This window comes from Talpa europaea, assembly GCF_964194135.1.
Source record: "Talpa europaea genome assembly, chromosome: 13".
NCBI classification, from domain to species: Eukaryota; Metazoa; Chordata; class Mammalia; order Eulipotyphla; family Talpidae; genus Talpa; species Talpa europaea.
The window spans coordinates 29,111,323-29,126,186 of record NC_140080.1 but is presented as its reverse complement, the minus strand read 5'-3'; the positions used below and the strand labels follow the sequence as shown (position 1 = coordinate 29,126,186).

Below are 14,864 nucleotides of genomic sequence, written 5' to 3'. Positions count from 1 at the left end.
TATTTAATACTTTTTCATGCAATTGTAAATGGGATTGTTTTCCTGATTTCTCTTTTTGCTAGTTCATTATTTGCATGCAGAAAGGCAACAGACATCTGTATATTGTGTAGCCTGCCACTTTGTTGTATTTATTGTTTCTAATAGTATTTTACTAGTCTTTTGAATTTTCTTTGTGTATTAACATGACATTTGCAAAAAATGATGGTTGTACTTCTCCTTTCCAATTTTGATACTTTTTATAGTCTCTTCTTATCCAATTACTCCGGCTAGGACTTTCCGACACCATATTGAACAGGAATGGTGAGAATGGACATGTTTATCTTGTTCCTAATCCCAGAGGAAAAGCTTTCAATTCTTCACTACTGAGTATGATGTTTGCTGTGGGTATGTCATATATGGCCTTCATCATGCTCGCTGACCTCCAATCTAGATTGACTTAGAACAAAACACTTATCAAGTATTATAAACTAAAGCTTTCAGACAGGGGATGGAGAATCATGTAGCAGTTTACAAATTCCCATCAATAGCTGGCTACCTTTTTCTTCAAAATATGTAAAGAACATATAATCTCCTCTAAGCCCTCCAAAGTAAGTATGTTGGAGTATTTCCTAAATAGAACAAAGAAGCAGACTCAATTTTGAATGGCCGAGTTGTTCATTCAAAGGCCTAGAACATTGCTAACAATGTTTTAGTAACAAAAACTGCAATCCACATCCTAAATCATTGCACAACCCTGCAAAATACAGACTGGAGCCTGAGACAAGCTGTCGCCTTATGGTGGGAAGCCTCCACTTAGAACAAAGGACCACGGCCTGCTCTTCCCTAAGTTGGAGGAGGTTCCTTAAATTCCCTCACTATTGTCACCATTAGCAAAATGGGGTTACTACCACTTGACCTTGTGAGGCTGCTGGGGAGCTTTAAAAGCTTTCAGTTATTTCAGAGATCAGCTAACAATGAACTACTAAGACTGACTAGACTCTCCAGCACTCATTAGTTCACAAAGTACTTTGTGACTCTCCAAACCATCACAAAAACTGATTTGACTGCATCTCAGGTGAAAAAAGAAAAATAGGGCCTCCCCGGTGGCGCAGTGGTTGAGCACCACGCTGTGAAGCTGTCCACAGCCTCTGCAGTGCGGGTTCAGTCCTGGTCAGTTGGCGAGAATCCTACATGGCGCAGCAGACCTCTCCTGTTGCACCCGCTGCTCCCCTCAGCAGTGTATTTCTGTCGTCTGCCTGTTCTGTTCCCCATTCTGCCTCTGGTGAATCCTCTCATCCTCCCACCTTCTTTTTTTTTTTAAGGAAAAAAAAAAAAGAAGAAGAAGAATTACCTATATATAGAATGGCATTAAAGCAACATTTTCACATCAGAATTTCTAAAAATCATTCCTATAAAAAAGTCATCAATAAATTTTAAAACTTTTCTATCTAGATACCAATGAGTTATGATTTTTTTAAAAAGATTTATTTATTTATTTATACAAGATATCCAGGGTACAGGCCAGATGTGCGGGAGGGTGAGAGGATTCACCAGAGACAGACAAAGGATTCACTGGGGAACAGAACAGGCAGACTGACAAAATACACTGTTAAGGGAGCAGCAGACGAGACAGGAGAGATCTGCTTCACCATGTGGGATTCTCGCCGGCTGGCCGGGATAGAACCCGTGCTGCAGAGGCTGCAGACAGCTTCACAGTGCGGCGCTCAACCGCCTGCACCACTAGGGAGGCCTCCAATGAGTTATGATTTTTAAAAAAATTAGCCATGAGTACTAGATCAGAAAAAGGATCTGTATACAACACAACCCCAGTCTGCTCTCAAGAACTGGCTTGAAACAAGAAATGTACACTTAACTATATTAGGTAGAAAGGCCTAAGGCAGTCTCCCTATAGTCTTGAAAAATCTACCATGGGCCCTCAGCACGGCCATATTCACAAGACTGGCTGTGGGTAGCTGAGGTTGTGCAGTCAAAATACTGACATGCATCAGCCTCAGTCTCTCAAAATCAAAGACAATTTTTAAAAATGCCCTTTCCTGTTCTGATGCTTCAAAACCACCTGCAGAACAAAGGCACAGTCACTGCAGCTCTTCCAGGAAGTGCCCCTGTCACTACAGAACATCCCATCACACACAGCACCTTAGTGGCCACCTACACTATCAGGAACCATCTATGTCCAGGAGTAAAGAAATAGTGACAGTGGGCTGGGTAGTGCGCACAATGTACACAGCACACTCCCTCTGCTCTCAGGGTTCTTTTATCTCTATGAGAGAGAGAGGAGAGTAATTGCATATCTCTTTTGCATAACCTAAGTTGCATTTCATCACAATCTAATTCTTCCACAGGTTTAGTATTAACCTGAGCATCCCACTTCACCCACAGACCTCATCTCTTCCAGCTCTAATATTCAAGGTTTATTATCACCGCTGAAAGACCACCACCACCAAGAGAAACCCAAGGGCTGAATTCTAAATGGAAAGAACAACAGACTGGTGTCTGTGGCTACAAGGACTTCTAAAGACACACTTCTAAACACACACGAGCCCCACGTCCTCTCCAGGCTGACCTGAACCCCCATCCACCAAGCCGCCCTTGCCATGGTCACTGATGGCCTCCATTTGCTTTACCCAGTGGTGATCCGTAGTTACTCATCTTACCTGGAGTCTCCACAGAACTGATTCCTCCCTCCTTCTTAAAACACTATCTTCTTTTGGATTCTGTGACATAGCAGGGACCTGATTTTCTTCCTATTTTACTACCAGTTTCTCTCACTCTTCTGCCAGCTCCTCCTTTTCTATTCAACCCCTAAATAAAACAAATTTTGCACGTTCTTTCCTTTACATACTAGTTTCTTCCAGAGTGATCTCACCTATTATCTTGGCTTTTTTCCATACATACCTGTGACTCCCCAGTTACCCACAACTCAGATCTATACTGTGGGTTCCTAACAATACATAAAACTACCTTCTTAAAATTGACATTCGGAATGTCACAGAGCAACTCACAATGTCCAAACTAGAAATTTTAATCTCCACCCCTCTCCCAATCTTCCCCACCTCAGTAAATGTCACTTCAAACCACCCAATTCCTCCAGGTAGGAAGGAGCATAGTGGGGGAAAAGAACTTAAATAAAAGTAGGAAAGAAATGAATTGAGCTGCTGAGGGTCATGGCTGCAGTTCTGGAATGCAGTTAATGTTTTGTGCTTCCTTGTCTGAGCCTCAGTTTCCCTACTTCTCCAGAGAGGGAGCAACTAGGTCACTCTCAGGTTCTATGTCTCACAGAGTGAAGGAGCCTCTTCAGAGAAGCATGAGAAACAGGGTTAGGGCCTGACCACAGGTCATAGGTAGCTCTGAAAACCTCTGAGATGGTATCTCCTAAGATGTAAAAGGAAGGAACTTGGATTTTCTGAACAGAGGCCAAACTGGTCACAACACATGAGCCCTGGGGCACATGCAGGCAGACAGAGTATGAAGATAAAAAGCTGCCAGGATGGTGCCATGGAACTCCAAGGGTGGGGCAGTGCACCAGGACCAGAAGCATGAACTTATGAAAGACACTCAGGGAAGAATGACCAGGTGTTGGTGACCGATCAGAAGGTAATTCTTGGGCCTCCCCAGTGGCGCGGTGGTTGAGCGCTGGGTTGCGAAGCTGCCCGCGCCGGTTCAATCCCCGGCTGCTCCCCGGCCACCGGAGGAGGGTCCCACATGGCGCGCAGACCTCTCCTGCCGCCCGCTGCTCCCCTCAGCAGTGTACTTCGGTCCTTCTGCCTGCTCTGCTCCCCGCTCTGGCTCTGGTGAATTCTCTCTCCCTCCCGCGCTTCTGACTGTACCCAGTGCATGTATAAACAAAAAACAAACAAATAAATAAATAAATAAAGCATGCCTCTATTTAAAAAAAAAAAAAAAGAAGGTAATTCTTCAGTTTCAGGTCTGGGTGCCTGAGAGATTGGTGGTACTGCTGAAACAAGCTAGTTGGAAGAAAGATGGGAAGTCAAGGGTTTGCTTTCAGATCCTCTGAAACTGAGATAAAGTCAAACCCAAGGGGAGAGAGCAACACAAGCACCCGCCCTGCATTCTTCAGCCCTGCTCACCGAACCATTTCCCCCACCAGGTACCAGTAAGATGCATCTTTTCTGTCTGTCTTTGACCTATGCCCTCTGCTGGCCCCTCTTAGTGCATGCCCTTAAAAACAAACAAACAAACAAACAAACAAACAAACAAAAAATCATACCTTTGGAGACCAAAACTATTCTTCTCCAGGCAGTGACCTTGGAGGACATCTACTTCAGCTTAGTACTCACATTTTAGTGTCTAATTAAATTGGCAATTTAAAAAGCCAACATTTGTATAATTAAGATGAGCTACCTCAGGCCCTCTGTGGCGCAAGGGGTAAGATGCAACCCATGAAGCTCTCTGCAGCCACTGCAGCATAAGTTCGATCCCCAGCCAGGGAGCTACCCACATGGCACAGCAGAACTCTCCTGACTCCTCTGCTTCTCCCCTCAGCAGTGTATTCAGTTGGTCTGCCTGTTCTATTCCCCACTCTGTCACTGGTGAATCATTCACCCCCCACACCTCTGGCCTGTACCCAGTTCTTGTACGCATAAATAATCTTAAAAAAAAAAATTCTAAAAAAAAAAAAAAATGTGCTACCTCCACAACAAAACTAGGAGTTCTGGGCAGAAAAAGAACCATGTACTTCTGCATCTTCCTCCTTGCACACCTTGGCCACAGAACAATGCTATCCTCTCAGAGGGTGCCTACTCAAGCACCTCCCAAGGCTCCCTGACCCCAATGGAGCCAGACTCGAAGGTGGGCTCCCAGTGGGAAGAGCACTTGGGTCTGCTCCAGGGCTCCTGGTACATGTCCCCAGCCAAGGCAGCAGAGCCAGGACAGGGCATGAACTCAGCTTGATGAATGATAGGGTAGAAGGGCACAGCCTGCCTAGCTGGCTGACAGCAAGAGAGCAAACAGATTCATTAGCCACATTTACTGTTTTGATAGGCCTGATTTTAACGATACAATTAAATGACCTCTGATTGCTCAACACTGATACCTGGGTTACTCCTAAACAAGTACAGCTTTGTTTGCTTTAGCTGGTGAATAGTTCCTTTCTCAGGGAAGTATGGTCAAGAACCCACTTAAGCAGAAAAGTGATCCAACAGGTAGTGATGGTAAAATAAAATATCTCCTAGAAAACAAAAATAAAAACACCTCTTAGTACCACAGTGTTGTGGCAGGAAGGCACAGAGCAGGCTTTCTATCGATCCAGGCAGATGGGTGAAGATGCGTCCTAAAGCCCTCAGTGGCTTTTTCAGACTTTTAATGTCTCTCTACAGCATTTACAAAGGAGGCAACCAAGCGCAGGGCAGGCAGGAGGCCTGGGAGGCCAGGAGGCTGGCAGCTATTCCAGGCCCCTGAAGTGAAGATTCCAGCGAATCTTCACTCTCTCTGGGCTCACCCTGACGTTCTCTGTTCTCTCCTAGTCTCTTCCTCTCATCTGCATTGAACCACGACTCTCCACCGTGCTCCGCCAGAGTCCTCTGCCACAGCCCGTCCTCTGTGACACCGCCCTTATATGGTCAGCCTCCAGGCTCAGGTGTACCCACTTCCACATGCCCACACCATACTCCAGATGTCCACCATCAGGCACGTGTACCCCAAGCCCATGCACCCAAGCAACTCCTGCACTCAAGGCCGCAGATGATAGTCACTGAGGCCAATGGTGCAAAACCTTGAGCAGTCTCCATTTGCCCTACATACACAGTAAGATCTAAAACCGTTGCTGGTGGAACCAGAGATGTGAGTCTGGCACCTCCTAACTGTGACATGACCTGCTGTGACCACAAGCAACCCCAGAATCCCAGTCTGGCTCAGCATTGTACAAAATTCACCATGTTGGTTAGAATATCCAGGTCAAATGGCTATGTGATGGACAATTACTTGCAAAACTGGAGAAACGATTCACTGCTTTGTTTTGTTCAAAGGATGCAGAAAAAAGTCAAATACAGAGCACGCACCAGACAAGAAGGTTCTCACCCACTGAGCACACCGGAAGGTGAGTGCCTCCTGAGGGCAGCCTTGTACTTGCTGCTAAGGAAAGAGGGAGAGTTAACGTGGTCACTCACTCCATCAGGCACCCAACACCCATACTTTGAAACAGCTGACCTTAAGTTTGTATGGCATGGCCCTGACGCACCAAAACTCTACTGACAAAACTTGCTTTGCAAACCTGAGCACTATTGATAACAGCGGTATTGAAGCAATGGGCTGGCATAGCAAAGAAAAACAGAACAAAAAAGTGCAAGACCAAACTGCTTTTAAGTTATTATTTAAGTCTCCTTTAAATTATTCTCTGTAATTATTGAGCCAGCAGTCCATTGTTGTTAATTCATATTCAACCTACTTAAGCTGTACCAGCAATGCAGGCTGAACACAAATACCTTAGTAATTTCCTAACTTTTGAGTGTTATTTTCTTGTCAGTTAAATTTAAAGCAACCCATTTGTGACCACATTATACCAAGTTAATCTCATCTAAAGTGCTTCACAAACCCTAACAGCTACACTAAGGTTTTATACTAATGAAAACAATTTACATAAATGAAATTTATGTCAATGCATTTCATGACAAATTTTTTATTTTATAATAATTATAGTTCTTATATGATAACATCTGTTGATATTCACAGTCTAAACCTGGCAAAGATTTAAACCCACAACGTTTTCCATGCATCATGTACATTATCTGTGAAAAGCAATAAAAATAGCAATGAATGCATTAATCATACAAATATCATCTGCAAAGCATAAATCTGAAATACCTTTCACGTCAGCTCAAAAGGCTTTTTATTTTTTACACACCTGATTTTATGCCATCTGTAAAAGGGCAAAACAAAGACTTGAGGAAATTATATTTCTTGGCTGTTTGACTTTTACAAAATGCTTGGGCTAAATTCTGTAAACAGGAGATTTACTATATGACTAAGAAAAAATGATGCCATTAAAAGCCCGTTTTTATTAAAGGACGGAGTAATGAGCACAGCACTTTCACACAGCAGCGCGGTGTCCTACCTGCATGTTTAACACCTGCTTTACATTTCCCCTCGCCTATCTCATGCATGTGTTTTTACAAATCCACGTCAGGCCTGACCCCACTGGGCGACATAAACAGCAGAAGCAAGACTCCAGAGGATAACATTTTAGGCTCTAGTTTCCCTACCCGTGAGGACACCCACACTGATGACCCAGCTCCCACCTGACAACATCGGTATGGTCCCGTCCAGAGCTCCCGGCAACTCCAGGAATAACTCCAAAGAGAGCACCAGCATGAACATACCACGCAGCTATTTTCATTAGCTTCTCAAGCTCTAGGCAAGGTTTGCTAAAACAGAAGCGTGCATTCTCTACTCTCCATTCCAACAACGATGGATGCTTGCTCTGGTTTCCAGGCGGCAGTGACAAAGACGGTCAGCGTGCACTGAGCCCCAGCGATGGCCTGTGACAAGCACATCCGTTTTCACTTAGCCTCCAGTCACACAGATAGTAGCCCACACTTTAAAAGCAAAATGACGCTATCTGATCTATATGACACCTAGGCCTCGGGGACACCTTCTCTGGGGGTGCGTCCTCATTCTAAACAGGCAGTGAACATCCTCCTTTAAGGGGGATGTTCAGACGGGACGTTTAGTTTATTGTGTTATTGGCTCATAACTCGGACTGGATCAAGTTTTGGCACACAACCGATGACCAATGAAACCCAAACTAATCTGTCCCTGAGAGCTGTTGAGACCTCTCCCATGTCTTGCAAAGAACTGTTAAGATTCTCATTAACAGCCGTCTGTCTTCTGGTGTCATGAAACTTGACTTCACTAAGTGTTTCAAAATGTTAACCATAAGCCTATTATCAAATTCCTCAATAAAACATTTTTATAAAGTAAGTCAGCAACAGTAACTTTCGAAGGCTTGGTAGCAGGAGCTCCAGGGCACCGGAAGAGCAACATTTTACAAACCCCAAACTCACATATGGTGCTACTGCTGCTAGCTACACAGCACCCCACCACCTCTACCTCCACTGCAGAGGCCATCCGACAGCGCCTCCCACTCCCGCTCCAGAAATGTTTTAATATCAGCAGTGACAGCAACGAAATGTGATGAACAAGATGTAGAACAAATAAACCTTAGACCCTGCACTGCAAGAGATACAGCACTCTGACAAGTTATTAGACTGAGCCATGAGAAGTGCCATGTTATAGGGTCAAGCTAACAAAACTGAACACCCTGCCAGGCAGGCCCACCTAAGAAAACACACACAAAATACAGGCGCTCTTCTGGGAACATGGGGACTTGCAGCTCTGCCTCACAAAGCTCAGCCCCTTTCCTCTGTGTCACAAGTGCTCTTCAAAAAAAAAAAAAAAAGTGCTCTTCATTGTGACTGGAAACTCGTCATGCCCTATACCCTGAATGCGTCAACTCTTCATCACCCAAAAGTCACCAAACCAATGTGTGTTCCACCACCACTGCTGCCCTATTTCTGATACCAAGTTCACTTCCATACTGAAAAGGGTCACTCCAGTACCAGGAATGAGGCTGAGGACAGCCTTGGGGGAGGTAGTGCCAGGGTAGGGGGTACTGGGGGGTTGCTGCCAGGCCAGCCTAGGCTCCTGCCCTGCAGGGCTCCCCCTGCTGGCATCCACAGTAGCTGATTCCTGGGCTGCGAAGCTTCACTTTCTGCATCTTCCTCTAATGCTTAAATTTTCCTCTGATTTGGAAGACTTCCCTGCCTGTCCCCATACACAATAACGCATAACAAAATGTACCTCTATAGGACGCTTACTGGCATTTTGTTCTTCCAACGTGGGCATCCTGCAGTTGCCAAACATCTCAGAGCAAGTTTATATGTCACTTAGAGACCTCTCCCTCTGTCTATGTGAACAGAAAAAAAGCAAAACTCTTCTACAAACGCCAACACCACCTGAGTCCAAGCACTCTAAGTATAGACATTTCCTCTCGACAGTCCTGGTACCGCCATGCTGACTGCTCACTGCATGTCACTGTCACTGACCCACCAGCCACAGCACATGGCAGGGGCAGCAGCACCAGGGAGTGAGTGGGCAAGCAACCGCACCAATGGCAGAGGAGATCTACCGCCACCTCCTCTGCCTGCAGTGTTAGAATCCCTCAGGGATTTTCGATTTACAATCTCTAATTTATATTTGCACTCACCTGCACTATCAGACACTGTGGACTATTTGAAACTAATTACATCTTGGAATAAAATCACTTAGAAAAAAAAATGTCAAGTGTAATTTGCTGGTTATTTATTATTATAGTAAAACCCAGAACAACTCAAGGTATTGAAAAAATAGGTTTATCATCCAGGATCACTGAAAATGTTTCTAAAATGTATGGTTCTTTTTCTTCATGAAAGAAATGTGAGTTCCAAAGCAAACCTGTGATGTCCTTTACACACACTGTATAAGGAAGCTATGTGTAACACTTGACCCAGTGTAATCTTACTCCTGAAGATTTGTAAGTAACATCAAAAGTGAGGTGAGTGCCTCTCTGGTGGCACAGGCAATTGAGCGCAGTGCTGTGAAGCTGTCCGCAGCCTCTGCAGTACCAGCTCGATCCCCGCTGGCCTCGGAACAATCCACATGGCGAGCAGACCTCTCCTATCTTGCCCGCTGCTCCCCTCAGCAGTGTATTTCTTCAGTCTGCCTGTTCTGCTCCCCACTCTGTCTCTGGTGAATCCTCTCAACCTCCCGCGCATCTGGACTGTACCCCGGCTCTTGTATAAATACAATAAACCTTAAAAAAAAAAGTGAGGTGAAAAATGTCCCTATCCTATTGAGCAAATGAAAGAGAACATACTTTTCACCTGTATGTTCAGCAAACACTGAAATACTATATATGTTAACACCCAATATGGGTCCAACTCTCTGAAGAGAGAAAGGGGGTCCTCTGTTCTGATGTAGCTCCTCCAGCTTATGGATTGGAGGCAGGCGAGGTGCTACCTCTGGAGGCCACGGGCGCACTGACCTCCCCTAGGGCAGGGCTGTGGGAGGAAGATGTGTGCGTGCATGTGAAGAGCCCACTTACTCTAAGTCACCGGCCCAAAAGGCCATGATGGCCATCCTCAGATTCACTTTTCACACAGGCGGGATTATATCTAGAAGACAAATACCTAGATTAGGACACTGGGTATGTGCTTTTAAAAACTTGGTAATCACGGCCCCCAGGGGTACTTCCTTCCTCACCAGGCTGGACTCCAGCTGCATTCCAGCTATAAACTGATCCTTGCAGACACCCATATTTCCCTCACCCCTCTGTTCTGACATCACACTCATTTGGCAAAAGTTCAACCCTTGTTAAGCCCAACTCTACACGTAGGCCATGCCCAAGCAGCTTAACTCAGCTGGACAAACTACAAATTCTTCACTTTAAATATCTGACCACAAATCTCTGTGGGGACACTGAGGACCACACAGCAACCCACCAGTTTCCCAGTTAGTTTCAAGATGACTCTTCCACTCCTTCTCCTATCACCCCTGATCTCCAGCGCGCCTTCCTCCCACCTCAGCTCATTGTCAATTGATGACCTAACTGAAAATACAGAAACAAGTGGAAGAGGGCCTCCCCTGGTGGTGCAGGCAGTTGAGCGCCACGCTGTGAAGCTATCAGCCTCTGCAGTGCCAGTTCAATCCCGGCCGGCGGCAAGGGTCCCACATGGTGTGGCAGCCCTCTCCTGTCTTGTCACTGCTCTCCTCAGCAGTGTATTTCATCAGTCTGCCTGTTCTGCTCCCTGCTCTGTCTCTGGTGAATCCTCTCACCCTCCCACACATCTGGCCTGTACCCCGGTTCTTGTACAAATAAATAAATCTTTAAAAAAAAAAAAAATACAACTGGAAGAGAAACAAGCACTTCTTCCCAGGACAAATGGAGCAACCTACCTACATCTATACCTACATTCTCTGCCTTCTCGCTGTCATGGAGAATATACCAGGCCTGCCCCTCCACCAGCCCATTCCTCCCTGGGCTCTCTTGCCAGTCCAGGACTCTGCTCACAATTACCTGCTGTGACAACTCTCAAAACTACTTCCCCAGCTTGAGCTCTGAACTTTTGTGTCTACTGCTACCTGATATCACCACACGGGTGACTAATAAGTACCTCAAAGCCAACAAAGCCAAAGCAAGATTCTCATTTCCCTACCCAGCTTCCCACCTCTACCCCAGTGCAGACGACACCAATGGTACCACCCTCTGCCCTACAGCCAGAACCAAAGTCTTGGTATCATCCTTGACCTTCCCTTCCCCTCCCCACACCCAATCTACCAGCAAGCTCTGACTGTTTCATCTTGAAGGCATATGAGGAAGTCTACATTGCTCTCCACCCCACTGCCACCTCCATAGTCCACATCTCTCGCTCAGCCTACTCCCACGGCATTCTGCGCATCCGCCTGCTTCCACACCTGCCCACCTACCATCTAGTCCCTGGGGAACAGTCAGGGTACTCGCTTGAGAACAACCAAGTCATGGCAATTTGTGACTGAAATCCTCCAACAGAATAAAATCCAAACTCCTTACCATGCAGACAAGGCTCCAGTTCTGGCCTCTCTTTCTTAAATTTCATCTCCCACTAGTCTCTCCTCCTTTCTCTGTCCACGGGCCTTCTGGCTCTCCCTCAATCACGCCAAGATCATTCCTGCTTCAGGAATTTTGTACTTGTTATCCTCCCCATCTGACATGCTCTTCCTTTGGGCCTTCCCCTGTTGCGCTCCTTCACAACGTGCACGCTGCAGGTGTCCACTCCCCAGAGAAGCCTGCTCATTCCACTCCACTTAAGGAGTACCCTGACCCCTCCACCCCTCAGGAAACTACCTTTTTCTTCTGCATGGCACTTAACAGCACCTGAAATCCTGTTATCTATTCATTTAGCAAACACGTATATTATATATTCATCTGCTTATCGTCTAGAATGGGAGCTAGATGAGCCCAGAACAGTGCTTGGCACAGGAAGATGCCTTATTAGGTATCTACTGAGTTGTCACAAAAAAATTAAACTGATTTTTTTTTTTAAATAATACCACACATACAATCATCACATTGAATAAACGTATCTGTATCTATGGAGATATAAATCTATGGAGAAAAGACACAACAGAATAGGAAAAAAGATAAAAGTAGTTGCGATGAAAAAATTTCTTATGTCATCCTATTTCAATGTTTAATATTATTGTTTTATAATAAACAATCAGTACCTTTTCAATCCTAAACAAAAAAGGCAAGTGAACTCTATCAACACCAGAGGGTCATCATTCTAACATCAATTGTGTGAAAGAGAAAAACAGCCCCTGACACCTGGGGGCAGGCCTGGGGCCATCAAAGAGGTCTTGGCATTCAACAGAAATGACATCAGACAAGGTCACTCTGTGACCATGATAGATTAAGACAAAAAACAAGACCACTCAGTAATGACATCTAAACATAGACAAAATACAAACATAGTCTAAGCCACAGAATGCCAACCAGGGCCTCCCTGGTGGCGCATGGGGTTAAGTCTCAGCACTACGGAGCAATCCACCATAGCCACCGCAGCACGAGTTCAATCCCTGGCCAGGGAGATGACCCACGTGACGCAGCAGACCTCAGCAGTGTATTTCAGTGGACCTGTCTGTTCTGCTCCCCACTCTGTCACTGGTGAATTCTTTCACCCTCCGCACCTCTGGCCTAAACCCCAGTTCTTGAATGCATAAGTAAATAAAAATAAATCTTGGGAAAAAAAAAAAAGCCAAACACATCCCTCACCCAGCTCAGTGACTACTGTTTTTTTACCAGTTCCAGCTTTGGCCTATTTTAGCCTATTTTCCCTATAGGTAAGATGTGTTAAAAAACTAAATCACAGAATTATACATATTCTGATAGCCAGCAGCCCAGAGCAAAGTCCTGATTCCTTGAAAACGCTCTAAAATCATTAACGCAAACCCATATCCTGTGGTATCTATCATTGTTTTTTCAACCACTGACGTCTGACACAGTTCCCACAGTGTTCCACAATAGGCAACAAGACCAAGGTGTTCAAGCACTGGTGTGTTGCTGGGGTCTTGGGCTGTGGGCAATAACAGCTGCCATGATATCACTTGACATTACAGGCCATTGTGCAGGCGGAAGTCATAGGAGCCTGGCTGGAACCTGAACCCAGGACACAACATCGGTGTTGGGCCTCTGAACACGTTTCCTGATACCAGTTGATTTTCTTGTCATCTGTCTCGTTCCCCTAAACATTGGAATTGCAAGGGCTGTCTAGTGAATGCCAGTGAATAATGTCATGATTAATCATGGATGCAATGTACCTTCCTCCCCTTCCATTTCCAAAGTTACCTGGAGCACAAGGTCAGCAAGGAGTTGAACGACCGATTCAGAGCCTGAGGCAACATGACTCAAGTACTTTAAGCCACATGTTCAAGTCCAATAAATTAGCCCTAGCTTAAAGAAGTCAGGCTATACACATGTAAGAATTTTAATAAGCTTGGAAAATGCTACCTAGAGTTTATGCACAAGCTTACTGTACCAATGGGATTCCTTGCCACCAGCCACAGAGTGCTAAGCCCCTGACAAGAGCTGTCCAGCATGTGGGGCAATAGGACCAAGAGTCGGCTTGATCTGTGTTCCTTTAGGAGTTGGAGACACAGAAGAAGGCTGGCAGCCAGATGAATAAAGAGAAAAATAGGGCACTACAGCTCAGTGGAGCCAATGGCATTTACTCAAGAAATACGTAGAAACATGTAGAAATCTGGCCTTCATATGCCCATGCAGAAACTTACATATACTGTAATCAATGTCTGCATTTATCAAGTGCCTGTTTTTATCCAGAACAGTGTTAGGTACAATAGAGTTATTTAAGCAAATATGGTCTGTGACTTCTCAAGCTGACACCTAAATAAATAAAACCAATGTATCTGTCCAGAGGATTACCAAACTAACTGAACAAACAAGAAATAGACAAAAGCATTGACCTGACATAAATGCAACCAAGTAAGATGTGAAAGGTAAGTCATGGGAGATGACTCTATAAACAGGGTGGGGCCTAATGTAACAGTTACCTTGCTAAGACTGAGTCTTTAGGGGGAGGTTGGCTTTTAAGCAAAGCTCCAAGGGCTGGTTTGGGGAAAGGAGCCACTCAGAGAAGAGGTACAGCTTGGGAGAAGGTGAAGCTCAGGAGATAATTTAGAAACAAGAATACAACCACAGGAAGAAAGAACACCTGACAACTGTCAAGAAAAGGTAAGGGAAATCCGTCAAGTAGGGGGTAAATACTTCTGGACCACTTTTACTCATTTCTCTTCTGATAAACACAAAAAGCTCACTCTCTTTTTTAATGTTCAACTAAATATCTTAACAAATGCCAAATTAAAGCAGCAGTACTTGCAGAACGTAAGTTTCCAAATGACACATATCATCCCTTCCCCTAGAGCTGAAAATCACCCATTGGGGTGGAAGCAACAGGGTAGAAGGATCAAGGAACTATACATGAATTCTCCAGAAAGAGAGGATTTGGACATCCCTCGTGGTGCAGGGGTTAAAGTCTCACTGCTAGCAAGCTATTACCAGCCAGGGTAGCATGAGTTCCATCCCCGACCAGGGAGCAGCAGACCTCTCCTGTATTGCCCACTGCTCCCTCAGCAGTGTATTTCAGTGGATTTGCCTTTTCTGCTCCCCACTCTGTCTCTAGTGAATCCTCTCACCCCTGCACCTCTGGCCTACACCCCAGTTCTTGTATGCATAAATAAATAAAATAAATCTTTAAAAAAAAAAAGAGAGGATTTGGATCCTGGAGCCACACAAGGACAAGGCGAGCAGCAGTACTACC

At 45.1% G+C, this 14,864-nt stretch overlaps 1 protein-coding gene across 1 annotated transcript in view; it reads right to left on the bottom strand.

Annotated features, from left to right (window-relative positions):
- PCBD2 (pterin-4 alpha-carbinolamine dehydratase 2) overlaps nt 1–14,864 on the bottom strand; it is a gene marked incomplete at both ends in the record, with an annotated part of 43,741 nt that overhangs the window by 25,424 nt on the left and 3,453 nt on the right. The gene's annotated exons all lie outside the window — the stretch shown is intronic.